The sequence below is a fragment of the Nothobranchius furzeri genome, chromosome 15, assembly GCF_043380555.1.
Source record: "Nothobranchius furzeri strain GRZ-AD chromosome 15, NfurGRZ-RIMD1, whole genome shotgun sequence".
Lineage (NCBI taxonomy): Eukaryota > Metazoa > Chordata > Actinopteri > Cyprinodontiformes > Nothobranchiidae > Nothobranchius > Nothobranchius furzeri.
In genome coordinates this window covers 43734762-43747656 of record NC_091755.1, presented here as the reverse complement: position 1 = coordinate 43747656, position 12895 = coordinate 43734762, and the positions used below count along the sequence as shown (strand labels likewise).

The following is a 12895-nucleotide window of genomic DNA, read 5'->3' as shown; positions in this document are numbered from 1 at the left end:
ATCCATTTTCTGAACCCGCTTGTCCATGTAGGGTCTGGTGCCTATCAGACGGGGTACACCCTGGACAGAGAGTCAGTCCATCGCAGGGCAACACAGAGACACACGGGACAAACAATCATGCGCACACACAATTGTGAGGACACCTAGGGACAATTTAGACAGACCAATTAACCTAACAGTCATGTTTTTGGACTGTGGGAGGAATCCAGAGTAGCCGGAGAGAACCCATGCATGCATAGGGAGAACATGCAAACTCCATGCAGAAAGATCCCAGGTCGGGAATCGAACCCAGGACCTTCTTGCTGTAAGGCAACAGCTCTAACCACTGTGCCACTGCACAGCCTGCTCTCTCAAAACTTGGAAGTTTAATCTCCTAGCAAACGCTCGGCCAATAGAAAGAAAATGTAGAACTTGGCTGGAACAAACCTCTTTGGGGTGCGCTCGTTTTTACTATCTGTGGATTTCTCTGTGTGGGCAGCCTGCCTGCAACCCATCGGCTCCAATCTGGTGTGGGAGTTTTGTTCACCTAGACCAGCAAAATGGACCTGAACCAACAAGACACCCAAGTAAGTTATGTTTCAAGGCTAGTAGCTGCAGTTTATTTTATACAATTCTGTTTTGTTATGCTACTTTTTTACAACGCCTCACATTTAATATTACAACAGGAGCACATAGCTAGGTGGATTAGCCTGTTCTCATGATAGCTACACGTTTATAAAACCACCAGATCTGACATTTACCCTCGTATCACTCGTCATCTATGCTAGCTCTGGACCTAGTGTAGATGTTGTTTAGCATTCCCACCTTAATTTTTAATCGTTAGCTCATTAAACTTTATGGCAAATCCGGTGTAATGCTGTGAGTTGTTTACCCCACGAACATTGTTTCCACATCTAAGTGCACAACTGCTTACTATCAAAATGTGTTTCATCACGATGTTTTTCTCGCGCTGTAATGAACAAAATGCAACATTTATGTTTCAGCGAGCCTTTTCACCATGACTGGTTTGGATTCTAATGCAGCTCTGACAGAGGAAACTTTAAAAAGCAAGTCACACCCTACCAGAGTCGAACTCCACTCCCACTTCATGTTTGAAAAATAGAACAAAAGCTGTTGCCTGGCAGACCAAGAAGGAGGAGCTGCTAACACACACACACACACACACACACACACACACACACACACACACACACACACACACACACACACACACACACACACACACACACACACACACAGGCTCACGACAGCATTGTGACATCATAATGTACCAGTTTACATCATGGCATACCTCTTAGCCAATAGCGATGGCAGATTTAAATTAGAATACAGTGCAGAGTTTTTACCTGACAACGGCACAACTCTGCCAGTTTTAGGCAGAAAATTTAAATTTTAACTAAGATCCACTGAAGTGCCAAATTATTGACTATATGTGTCTGCAGCACGATTAGACACTCATTTATGTAGTTTATCAGCAAAAAAAAGTTTATTTGGGGGTGACTTGCACCAGAGTCTAACTCCACTCCCACTTCATGTTTGAAAAATGCAACACATGCTGTTGCCTGGCAGACCGAGAAGGCGGAGCTGCTAACCCTGCTGTCAGCAGGTGACAAGCTCCTGCGCGTCGGGAGGCAACGCGCTGTGCCAGAGCGTCGGTACTGACACCCGCCGTAAAACGGACATTTAACCAAATTGTGACCTTTACCCTCTTGCAATTAAACCTTCCCCTCACCCCCATCCTAACCTTAACCAGCTTGCGCACGCAAAGCTCTGATGACGCGCTCCAGACATCTGCGTCCTGAGCACAGCCACAGTAACATTATCAAATCAGGCGTCGCCACCTCAAAAACTAATTTAACACGTGATCGTTCATGTCGGCTCATTTCCTTTTATGTTTTCTGTCTTTTCTTTGTACCTGATGCTTTTCGCTGCTGTGGAGCGGGGCGCATCACCTTGTCCTCCGGTGACGCACTGATCACTGATACGGCCGCCAAGCAGCGAGCACTCCGCTGTTTTAGCGGTCGGTGGATCTTTTAGAACTGCAGTTCAAAGGTAACTCATGAGGTGAATATATATGAACCCAGGTAGCAGTTTCTCTTTAGGATTGAGAGGAGATGCAGGAAGATAATAAACAGACAGGACAGAAAAATAGTCAAATAAAAACAAGTTAGTTTTTGTACCTGCTGTTGCAACAAACAGACACCATTGAAGGTAATCAGAAGTGAGGAACAGAAAATGAAATAATTATTTTAATGTTTAGAGCGGCAGGAACTCTGAGAGGCTGCAGGCGCATCAGTGAGTTTGTGGCCGCTGCGCAGGGGGAGGGGGGAGAGGGCTGAAGCAGGGGGAGGGGGGAGAGGGCTGAAGCAGGGGGGGGGGGGGAGGGCTGAAGCAGGGGGAGGGGGGAGAGGGCTGAAGCAGGGGGAGGGGGGGGGGAGGGCTGAAGCAGGGGGAGGGGGGAGAGGGCTGAAGCAGGGGGAGGGGGGAGAGGGCTGAAGCAGAAACTACTGTTGTTAAAAGAAATGTGTTTAACTTTGAAAATGTGGGCGCAATTTTAATTGTCAAGAACTCCAGCGAACCAACCGGCAGGAACATTTTCTAGATTCATGAACATCTCTGGGTCCATGATCTACTTATGAACAACCCACTCTTGTAGAGCACCTTTCAGAGTCAGAGGACTCCAAAGCACTTTACCATGTAGCCACAGCTGGTCTGGGAGCGCTGACAGAGGTGAGACTGCCGAGCACAGGCAGCCCTGCTCCATCCGACCACCAGCAGCAGGCAAAGTGAGTTAAGTGTCTTGCCCAAGGACACAACAGCAGCATTCTCTGGTCAGAGCCGGGATCAAACCTGCAACCTTCTGATTACTGAACAACCCGCTCAACCTTCTGAGCTGCTGCTGCCCTAAACTTTACATTTACATTCATCTTTGCAGTTCTTTTATTTTCTGGGGCGCATCTATGTTTTGACCATGACTGATCATTTTCAGATTTTCCTGTTGATGTGGCGAGTCGGCCGTAACCATTCAGGTGTGCAGGCTGCAGGGGTGTGCTGTGCCCCTCCACTGCCAGGCTAAAGCCTCGTCCATGCTAAAAATCACTTCTTGAAAGAAACTGATAGTAAAAAAAAAGCCATGAGGTCACATGTAGACTTGAGTTTTGCTGCATTTGTTTTATTTTGAAAACTGCCTGACGTTTACACTGAAACTTTGTGATTTCCTGTCTAGCTCTATGTTTACTGCAGGAATTGACGTGGCACAGTGGTCTGCTTTTTGCCTAATTTACTCTTTACAACAGATGAGTGTGATTTTGTCTCTAGGAACTAAGTCATGATAAGTAGTATGTACTACCATGTTAGTTTGAACAAGTAGTTTTTCTTTTTGTGGTCCATGTAGAAATCTCATTGTTACAATAAATAATGTTGATTCAACTGAACAGAAAAACTGAAATTTGAGCCATTTGTGCATCTAGATTTTAAAATGATTTTTATAAATAACTGATCATATTTTATATTACATTTAGATTGTGTGGCATAAATCATCTGTTTTTATTTAACAAAGTGTTTTTTTTATAAAAACAAAACTCTGAAACAGTCAACATAAAAGAAATAAAAAGCTGCTTCAGGTCAGCAGGCTATCGCTGTCATGTAGGGTTAGGGTTAGCCAAGCCAACGAGTCAGTATGTGTGTAAAAAGTCTGTCTGGCCTAAATAATTCATTAGTTTTCATCAGCTTGAACACGACGACACTGACAACGTTCACATGATCATAACGTGGAGCAGAAAGCTGAAGAGCAGATGTAGCTAACTGTTGAAGCCACACAGGATAACCCATAGACATGTACGTAGACGACTCGTGGACTGGCGCTGTCTATTGGAGCTGCCGTAGTGGCTGGCCGCCATTTTAGATGGGTCTCCATTTGCCCCAGTTCATTCATTTCTACTGAGGAAGGTGTTTACCAACTAAGAAATGGACAGAAACGGCCGTAGTTGCTCACTCTGCATCTCTTTTTTCAGTCACTGCTCTGCATTGACTTTGGAGTGGAGGAGACTCATCCAATATGGCGATGACGCTGTTCCAGTGCCCAGTTGGGCATCTACATGTTCATATCTATGGGATGACCCACTTTAAAAACAAGTGAACCCCAAGACGTTTGTCACAGCCCAGTTCCATACAGTTCTCCTATTGGCTGAGTGGTTGCTAGGAGATTATACATCCAAGTTTGGAGAGAGAGCAGAAAAAATCTGAGCAGGGAACAGACTTGTGGGAGCAGTTTTGATGCGTGCAGAGAAAAAGTTTTCACGTGAGAAGACAATACCAGTGTAAGAAGGTTAAATCTGAGCGCAGAAACAAAGATGTGAAGGAGAACAGCGTATATTTGAAAGGGCGCAGACATTTTGAGTGCAAGCATTACACGTTTTGAGAGCAAAAAATTAAAATCTTCTCAAATTAACCCTCTGGAGGCAGGCATTGCAGGTTTGCAACGTTAAAACCTACCTACCTGGTTACTCCACATACGTATTTCATGAGCATTTTTTAACTCTGAAGTACCCCGAAGGACTTCAGTGTGCGTCCTTTTATCAGAACTTATTTTGGGCCTGAGAGGGTTAAAAAGTTGGTCTCTTGATATGAAATTCTGCTCTCAAATAGATAATTCAAGTGCTCATTTTGTGGCATTTTAATTCTTCCATACGACTCCACCTCCCATGACTGCAGCAACAGATTGCAGGTCCTCACAAGTGTCCGCTTGAACCTTGACCGCGTGTTTCGAGGCACAGACCTCTCTTTGCAATTGCTCCATTCTGCTGAGCAGAGCTGACGCATCCAGACTGCAATGCTAGGAGGCAGCTCATCCAGATGATGGGACACAAATCGCGGGATGTTTTCTCCACACTCCTTTAGCACTTTCAGACAGCTTTAAATATTATTCATTGCTTTTTGGTCACCTTCATGATTCACAAAACACTGTTTAGTAGCAGGACAAGGTTCATAGATGAGTTCTTTGCACAAGCCGTGAGACTGATACATAAACTGTGCCCCCATCCCAATCCACAAACATTGTGATGTTCTCCAACACACAGCAGATAAATGCATTAATCTGACCCAATGATTCCCTTCTTTGTGAGATTTCTGTTGCTACTGTGTGTGTGTGTGTGTGTGTGTGTGTGTGTGTGTGTGTGTGTGTGTGTGTGTGTGTGTGTGTGTGTGTGTGTGTAATAGGGTCAATCTTTGTTTTAATTCAAGGACTTCTGAGTGACTGCATGCATATTTTTCCTGTCATGGCCTCCTTTCAGCAGTTATCCATTAGTTTGTCATTTCCTGTTTAAGTGCTGAAGGCATGCTGAAACTAATCCCAGCTGTCATGGCACTAGTCAGTGACTCGATACAACCTGCTGGGTTCCTTATATAGGAAACTTTTTACTGATTAGCTTAATGACCTGAACTCAGTTGGATGTTTATTTTGTGAAGTGCCTTGAGACAACTCTTGTTCTAATTTGGTTCTATATAAATTACCTGAATTTAATTTAGATTTTTTAAATGTTTTTTCTTTCCTTCATTAGCTTCCTTCGTGTCTGCCTGCAGGTCTTGTCTTGATTTCTGTCCAATTTTGTTGAAGCTTCTCTTTCACACATTTGTCTCATCTTCTTGCATCTTCTCTCATTCTTTCAAAAACTGAATTCTGGCATTCACACTTTGTTCCTCTGGAGCTCCATTTGAACTGAGCAGTCCAACATCAGCACACAACCACAAATATTAAAAACTGGGGCATGCAGCAATGAGAGTGTGGCAAAGTTTGAATTCTGCTGTGGTGGCACAATTACCCTTTGAATAATCCAGCTGCGGTGGGTATCATGGACTGGTTGTAAGTCATTGGGTGACGGTGGCACAGGAGTTAAGAGCTTGCCCCGTAATTGGAAGGTTGCAGGTTCGAGCCTCGCTCAGTCTGTCGCTGTCGTTGTGTCCTTAGGCAAGACACTTAACCCCCCTTGCCTGCTGGTGGTGGTCTGAGGGACCGGTGGCGCCAGTGGTCGGCAGCCTCGCCTCTGTCAGTGCACCCCAGGGCAGCTGTGGCTACATCGTAGCTCATCACCACCAGCGTATGGATGTGTGTGTGAATGGGTGAATGACTGATTGTGTTGTAAAGCGCCTTGGGGGGTTCCAGGAGTCTAGAAGGCGCTATATCAAATACAGGCCATTTGCCATTGGAAAGGACATCAATGTCCTCTGGGTCTCAACTTTACTCTGTTAGTTGTGAATTTCAGCCTTAACCGGGCTAAATGAGAGGCCAGGATGAGTCAGCTTTCACAAATCAAAGGATATTGTTCCCAACTGAAAGAAAGTGGATTTCTCTATTCACAGTCAGAGTAAGCCCCTTTCTCAAGAAACATTCTAATGGATGGATGGATGTTGTTCTCTATTAACTTACTCACCCTTTTGTTTCAAGTCTCACTATAATCCGGTCCGGTTGAGTGAACGCTGGCGCGTCTCGCTGCCGCTGCTCGCTGGCAAACAAACTTTTTGTGTTTTTTTTCTTCTTTTTTTACCCGAGTCACATCCCTGTGTCGGTGAAAACTCATTTTCACCTACCTGCTCAGCTTGCGTTCTGGTTGCACATCACCACCTCCCTGCTCCACTCCATAATGTGGTCCAGCAGGATTTCTGTGTGCCTCGCACTGGCCTGGATCATCCTGTCGCTCATTCTTCTTTCCGTGGATGGCCTTCTCCAGTACTCGGCGGCGGAGCTCTTCAACCTCCGCTTTCACTACTCCGGATCTCCACCACCAGCTCTGTGCCTCTTCCCCGGCATCACCTTACAGCCTCGCCGTCGGTATATCCATCGGGGGTCCCGGCGGAACCTCCATCTCGACGGCTCCAAAGGAATACCCTCCTTCTGGTCCACGACTAGCCGGCGGCTACCCAGGAATACCTGCCGAGCTGCCGACTCCAGCGTGTTAGCCCGGCTGGCTAGTCGGGCAAATGCTCCTGTCGCCAGGGACTTCATCACTGCTAATTTTGGTCTTCTCAACATTCGCTCCCTCTCTGGTAAAGGACATCTCCTCCAAGATACCATCAGTGACCATAAGCTAGACTTTCTTTGTCTGAACGAAACATGGCAACAACCCGGCGATTTCTCACAACTCAATGACTACTCCTCCCGGATTTGTTTATCTCTCCAAACCCCGTGGGTCGGGCCGCGGCGGTGGTCTCGCGATACTCTATCGCGAGACTTGGAAGGTCCTTCCCGTAAGCCTTCCTCCTCTCACCACTCTGGAATGCCTCGCCTGTCAACTCTCCGGCCCGACCCCCACAATAATTGTCACTGTTTATCGTCCCCCCAAGTTCAGCTCTGAGTTTTTAAATGAACTCTCTGCTCTTTTATCCCATCTGTCCTCCCTTTCCCCAAATGTAATTTTACTTGGTGATTTTAATATTCATATGGACAATATGGCCCTCCCCCTCAGCAAAGACTTCTCCTCATCTTTGGACAGCCTCAGTTTTCATCAATATGCCAATTTTCCCACTCACATTAAAGGTCACACCCTGGATTTAATCTGCTGCTCCGGCCTGACCCCCTCCAACTGTACAGCTGACCCGCTCCCTTTCACGGACCACTTCCTCATCTCCTTTTCTGTTCCCCTCCGTCTCTCCATCATCAAGTCACCACGTATCATTTCTTTTCGTAATATTAAGGACATTGATCTAGCCTCCCTGTCCTCCAGTTTTGCCACCCTGACCCCTAATTTGTCCTCTACTCCCGATGATCTTGTCATTCAGTACAATAACGGTCTGGTTTCTATCCTTAATTCATTTGCTCCCATCAAATCCCGCTCTGTACATTTTACTCGGTCTGCTCGATGGTTCACCCCTGCCCTACGCTCCTTGAAAGCTACCAACCGGAGGCTTGAAAGACTCTACAAGAAAACCGGTCTCACCATCCATAAAGACTTATATTCTGCTCAGATTTCTCCTACAAGGACTCCATCTCCCATGCCAAATCTCAGTATTACTCCGGTCTCATCTCGTCCAACTCCAGCAACACTAAGACATTATTTTCCATCATGAACAGCATTTTTCAGCCTCCCGACTCCTTACCCATCCATCTGTACTCTTCAGAAACCTGTAACTCTCTCCTTCAGTTTCTTAATGAGAAGGTCAATAGAATCCATCTCTCTTTACCTCATTCCTCCCCTCCCTCTCCTGATTTATTTGAACCCACCATTCCGTTCTCCTCCTTTGAACTTCCCCATCCCTCAGAAATATTAGATTACATCACCAAATCCAAACCTTCCACCTGTCAACTAGACCCTATTCCAACAGTTTTAGTTAAATCCTGCCTTTCCTCTCTGCTCCCTTTTATAACGGCCATTATTCCTTCCTCACTATCCTCTGGTACGGTCCCATCCCTATTCAAATCCGCTTCAGTCAGTCCTATTCTAAAAAAACCTGGTTTAGATCCCAATGATTTCAATAACCTGCGTCCCATTTCCCATCTTCCCTTCATTTCCAAAGTCCTAGAGAAAACTGTTGCATCTCAGCTCCATTCACATCTCACCCGCAATAACCTTTATGAACAGTTTCAGTCTGGCTTCCGTCCCCACCACAGCACAGAAACAGCTCTCATCAAGATCACTAACGACCTACTCATTGCTGCTGATTCTGATTTAATCTCTATTCTTATTCTCCTCGATCTGAGTGCGGCCTTTGACACCATTTCTCATCCCATCCTCCTCAATAGACTCTCTTCCTTAGGCATCACTCACACCCCCCTCAGCTGGTTTCAATCTTACCTTACTTGCCGCACTCAGTTCATCCAGTTAAAATCCTTTACCTCAGAACCCTCCCCAGTCAAGTCAGGTGTGCCCCAGGGCTCTGTCCTGGGGCCCCTCCTCTTCATAGTATATCTCCTCCCTATCGGCAAAATCTTCCGCAAATTCAATATCCAGTTTCACTGCTTTGCGGATGACACCCAGCTCTACATTTCCAGTAAGCCCAACTCAACTCTCCCACCATCCTCCCTTACACTCTGCCTCTCTGAAATCAAATCATGGTTCACCTCTAATTTCCTCAAACTCAACGGCAATAAAACTGAACTTCTTCTAGTTGGAACTAACTCCACCCTCTCAACATCTGACAGCTTTTCTTTAACTATTGACAGCGCCACAGTCTCCCCCTCACCTCACGTCAAGAGTCTGGGTGTCATTCTCGACAGCTCACTTTCTTTTCAGGCTCACATTAATAACTTAATTCGGTCAGCATACTTCCATCTACGTTCCATTACCCGTCTCCGTCCCTCACTGACCCCTCACACTGCCGCCATTCTCGTCCACAGCCTCGTCACCTCCCGTATCGACTATTGCAATTCACTTCTTTATGGTCTCCCCAACAAACTCCTTCATAAACTGCAACTGGTCCAGAATTCAGCAGCCCGTATTATCACCAGAACCCCTTCCTTTCACCACATCTCCCCGGTTCTCCAGCAGCTTCACTGGCTCCCAGTTAAATTCAGGTCCATCTTCAAAATTCTCCTCCATACCTTCAAAGCTATCCACAAACTCTCTCCTCCATATATCTCAGACCTTATAAGTATTCACACCCCATCCCGTTCACTCAGATCTTCTTCTTCCATCCATCTTGCGGTTCCTTCTGCCTGTCTCGCTACCATGGGGAGCAGAGCTTTCAGCCGCTCTGCTCCTCGACTCTGGAACTCACTTCCCCCAGACATCAGGAACATCGACAGTTTTACCCTTTTCCAATCAAAACTCAAAACGCACATGTTTAAATCTGCTTACAACCTCTGATTTTATCGAACTGTTTCTCTCTTTGTTTTTTCTTGTTTGGGTTTTATTATTGTTTTATTGTATTTTATTACGTGTTTTCTGTAAAGTGACCTTGGGTGTCCTGAAAGGCGCTTTGAAATAAAATGTATTATTATTATTATTATTATTATTAATCACATTTCCTGAGTCTGTCTAGAAATTCTTATATAATTTTCTTTCCATACATCCTTCCTCTGTTTCTTCCTCAAAACTATAAACAGACACAATATTTAAGTTAATTTGAAGGACTCATAAGCAGTTAATTTTGCTAGAAGATAAGTTTGTTGATTTGTCCCAGAATCAGGTCAGAACTCACATCCTCTCACTGAAAGGCTCCGTGTGTGTGTGTGTGTGTGTGTGTGTGTGTGTGTGTGTGTGTGTGTGTGTGTGTGTGTGTGTGTGTGGTGCAGCAGGTTGTATGTATTTAACAAGTTAAAACAAAAGATAAATGGTTCAGTAGAATCAAATATTCCATGCAAAGCATATTTCCATCTATCCAGCCATCCATGATCAACCACTTATCTGGGGCAGCAGTCTAAGCAGGCAGGCCCAGAATTCCCTCTTCTCAGCCACTTGGGCCAGCTTCTCTAGGGGAATCCCAAGGCTTTCCCTGGCTAGGTGAGAGACATATTCCCTGCAGCATTTTCCAAAATCATACAGGCTAACCCTAACCAAACCCACAATTGTGCAGAGTGCATGATACCCTTGTGTGACGGCAGTTCTTGAGTGGTCCAGAGGGAAAGCAGCCAGAGTGTTGAGTTCACCGGACATTGTGGCTACAGGAATCTCAAAGTGGTAGCTCCCTTTGAATTCAGATTTCACTGGCCATAAGATGCTACAAGGGTCTGCAACTTAGACGTTCCATGTCTGAAGCTTTAGTGTCTGATAAGGATGCACAATATTATCGGTTACAGATAATTATCGGCCGATAATAGACAATTATGACGTCTTACTAATAATTCAGATAATTAAAGATCCACAGATAAAATGGACCCATAATATAAAGCTCAAACTGCGCACTCGCACTTTGGTTTTCCACCTAACAATCCTGTCTTTACGTCTCCTCCTCACCCCCGCCCATCCTGCAAGATTCTGTCGCATGTAAGTGATGTAGCAGATCAGCGACTGCAAGTCAACACACTGGATCAACATGGCGGTGAATTCACCTGTGTGGGTTTTCTATAGCGGGTCCGAGAAAGATGATTCACTTGCTGTTTGTAACGCTTGTTCAGCAAAAGAGCCTCGAGGGGGTAAAGAGCAAGCTACAACACAACAAATCTTATAAGTCACTTAAAAACCAGACACTGCGACAATGTGGAAGGAATATGAAGCTACCACCAGTGCTAAGGCTAGCGCTGTTCCTGACAACAAACTGAAAGCCTCTAGAGTGGTAACTATTGGCAAGGCATTTGATAAATGTAAGAAGTTCAATAAGAATGACCCACGAGCTAAGGGGATTAACGACAGAATCATGGAACTAATAGAATTTGCCAACCAGCCATTTTCTTTTGCAGAGGACCTGAGCTTTCAGCAGCTAATTCACTTTTTGGAGCCACATTATGAAATACCCAGCCGTCGCTACTTTTCAGACACGTGTCTACCAGATCTGTACCAGGTTCTTGCAACACACATTCATAGCTTGCTTGAAAAAAATGCGAAACACATCAGCGTTACCACGGACATATGGACTTCTGATGTTAGTCAGGTGAGCATGCTAAGTATGACAGCTCAATGGCTAGATGAAGAATACAACATGCACAGGGCCACGCTCCACTCACTCCCTGGATCTCACACTGCCCAAGCAATCAACAAGACCTTTGAAAACATGTGTCAGCGCTGGAATATAGGGAAGGAGACTGTGCGTGTTGTGCTGCGCGACCGTGCATGAAACATGATCAAGGCAAGGGAGTTGTGTGGGGTTGCCAGCCTGGGCTGCATGGCCCATACTTTACTGCTCACAGTAAACAAAGCTGTCCTAAGTCAAAGGACTGTATCTGGCTGTATTGTTATAGGGCATAAAAGTGTTGACCATTTCAAGCACTTACAAGTAGCCACTTCAGCTCTGGCAGTTACACACAAGACTTGGAATAACACCGGCAGGTCTTCAACAACATGTGCCCACTCGATAGAATTGCACATTTTATATGCTCAGGAGCATTTTGCAGCAAATGTAGGCACTTGCAGCATATGGAGTTGACAATAAACTTCCCGCAACACTGAGCCCATTGCAATGAACCCTTATTGAGAACATGCTTACCATTCTAGATCCGTGTGAGCAGCTGACGAGAGACATAAGCAGAGCCACTGCTACAACTGCTGATGTTATTCCTGCAGTTCAAGCTTTGAAACGCCTTTAAACAAAGACTGTTCCCACAGACCACAGTGAGAAAACATCTGAGCTCACTGTTAGAAGCTGTTAACAAACAAACTCGCCTCTGTCAGTGCGCCCCAGGGCAGCTGTGGCTACATCGTAGCTCATCACCATCAGTGTGTGAATGTGTGTGTGAATGGATGAATGATACACTGTAGTGTAAAGCGCTTTAGAGTCCTTACTCTGAGAGGAGCTATGCAAGTGCGTCTCATTTATCATCTATCATTTGTCACATTGAAGCGGAACCATTGTACCTACTGGCAACCATTTTGGACACCAGATACAAAGACTGGTACTTCACTACAAACAAGCAACAGGCGAAAGAAATGCTACAGGAACAGTTGGAGTCCAGCCTGGATACTTGTGATTCACTATGTAAGTTGTTTTTTTTCACAAATTGCTTTTTAAATAAATAAGCGTGTATTAAACATTTTTAGAGGACCTAAATAGAGCTTAATTGCAGGTTGTGTTATAAATTGGCATAAGCGGTGAAATAAAAATCCTTGTTTTTGTGTCCCAGCACAGTCCAGAACAACCAAAGGTACAGACGACCAAAGCTGATGGGAAGTTCAACTTCTCTCCTTGATATGTTGACATGTATGCTGAAATCCTTAAAAGAAAATGATGATGGCACTCAACGTGCAGGGCTGAGCGATACTGTTTTAGAGGTACATTCTCTTTTTTTTTACTTACATTTTACTGAAAAACT

At 45.1% G+C, this 12895-nt stretch overlaps 1 protein-coding gene across 4 annotated transcripts in view; it reads left to right on the top strand.

Annotated features, from left to right (window-relative positions):
* The window catches only part of ntsr1 (neurotensin receptor 1 (high affinity)), an 83726-nt gene that overhangs the window by 53963 nt on the left and 16868 nt on the right, over nucleotides 1-12895 (top strand). Inside the window, exons 1-2 of one of the 4 annotated variants that reach the window (XR_011516679.1) lie at nucleotides 8058-12561; nucleotides 12707-12854. The exons of 2 other annotated variants lie outside the window; for them this stretch is intronic. The gene's annotated coding sequence lies outside the window, so the exon portion shown is untranslated. Of the gene's footprint in view, nucleotides 1-8057; nucleotides 12855-12895 lie in introns of those variants that run through there. One more of the 4 variants, XR_011516680.1, reaches the window with a different exon arrangement.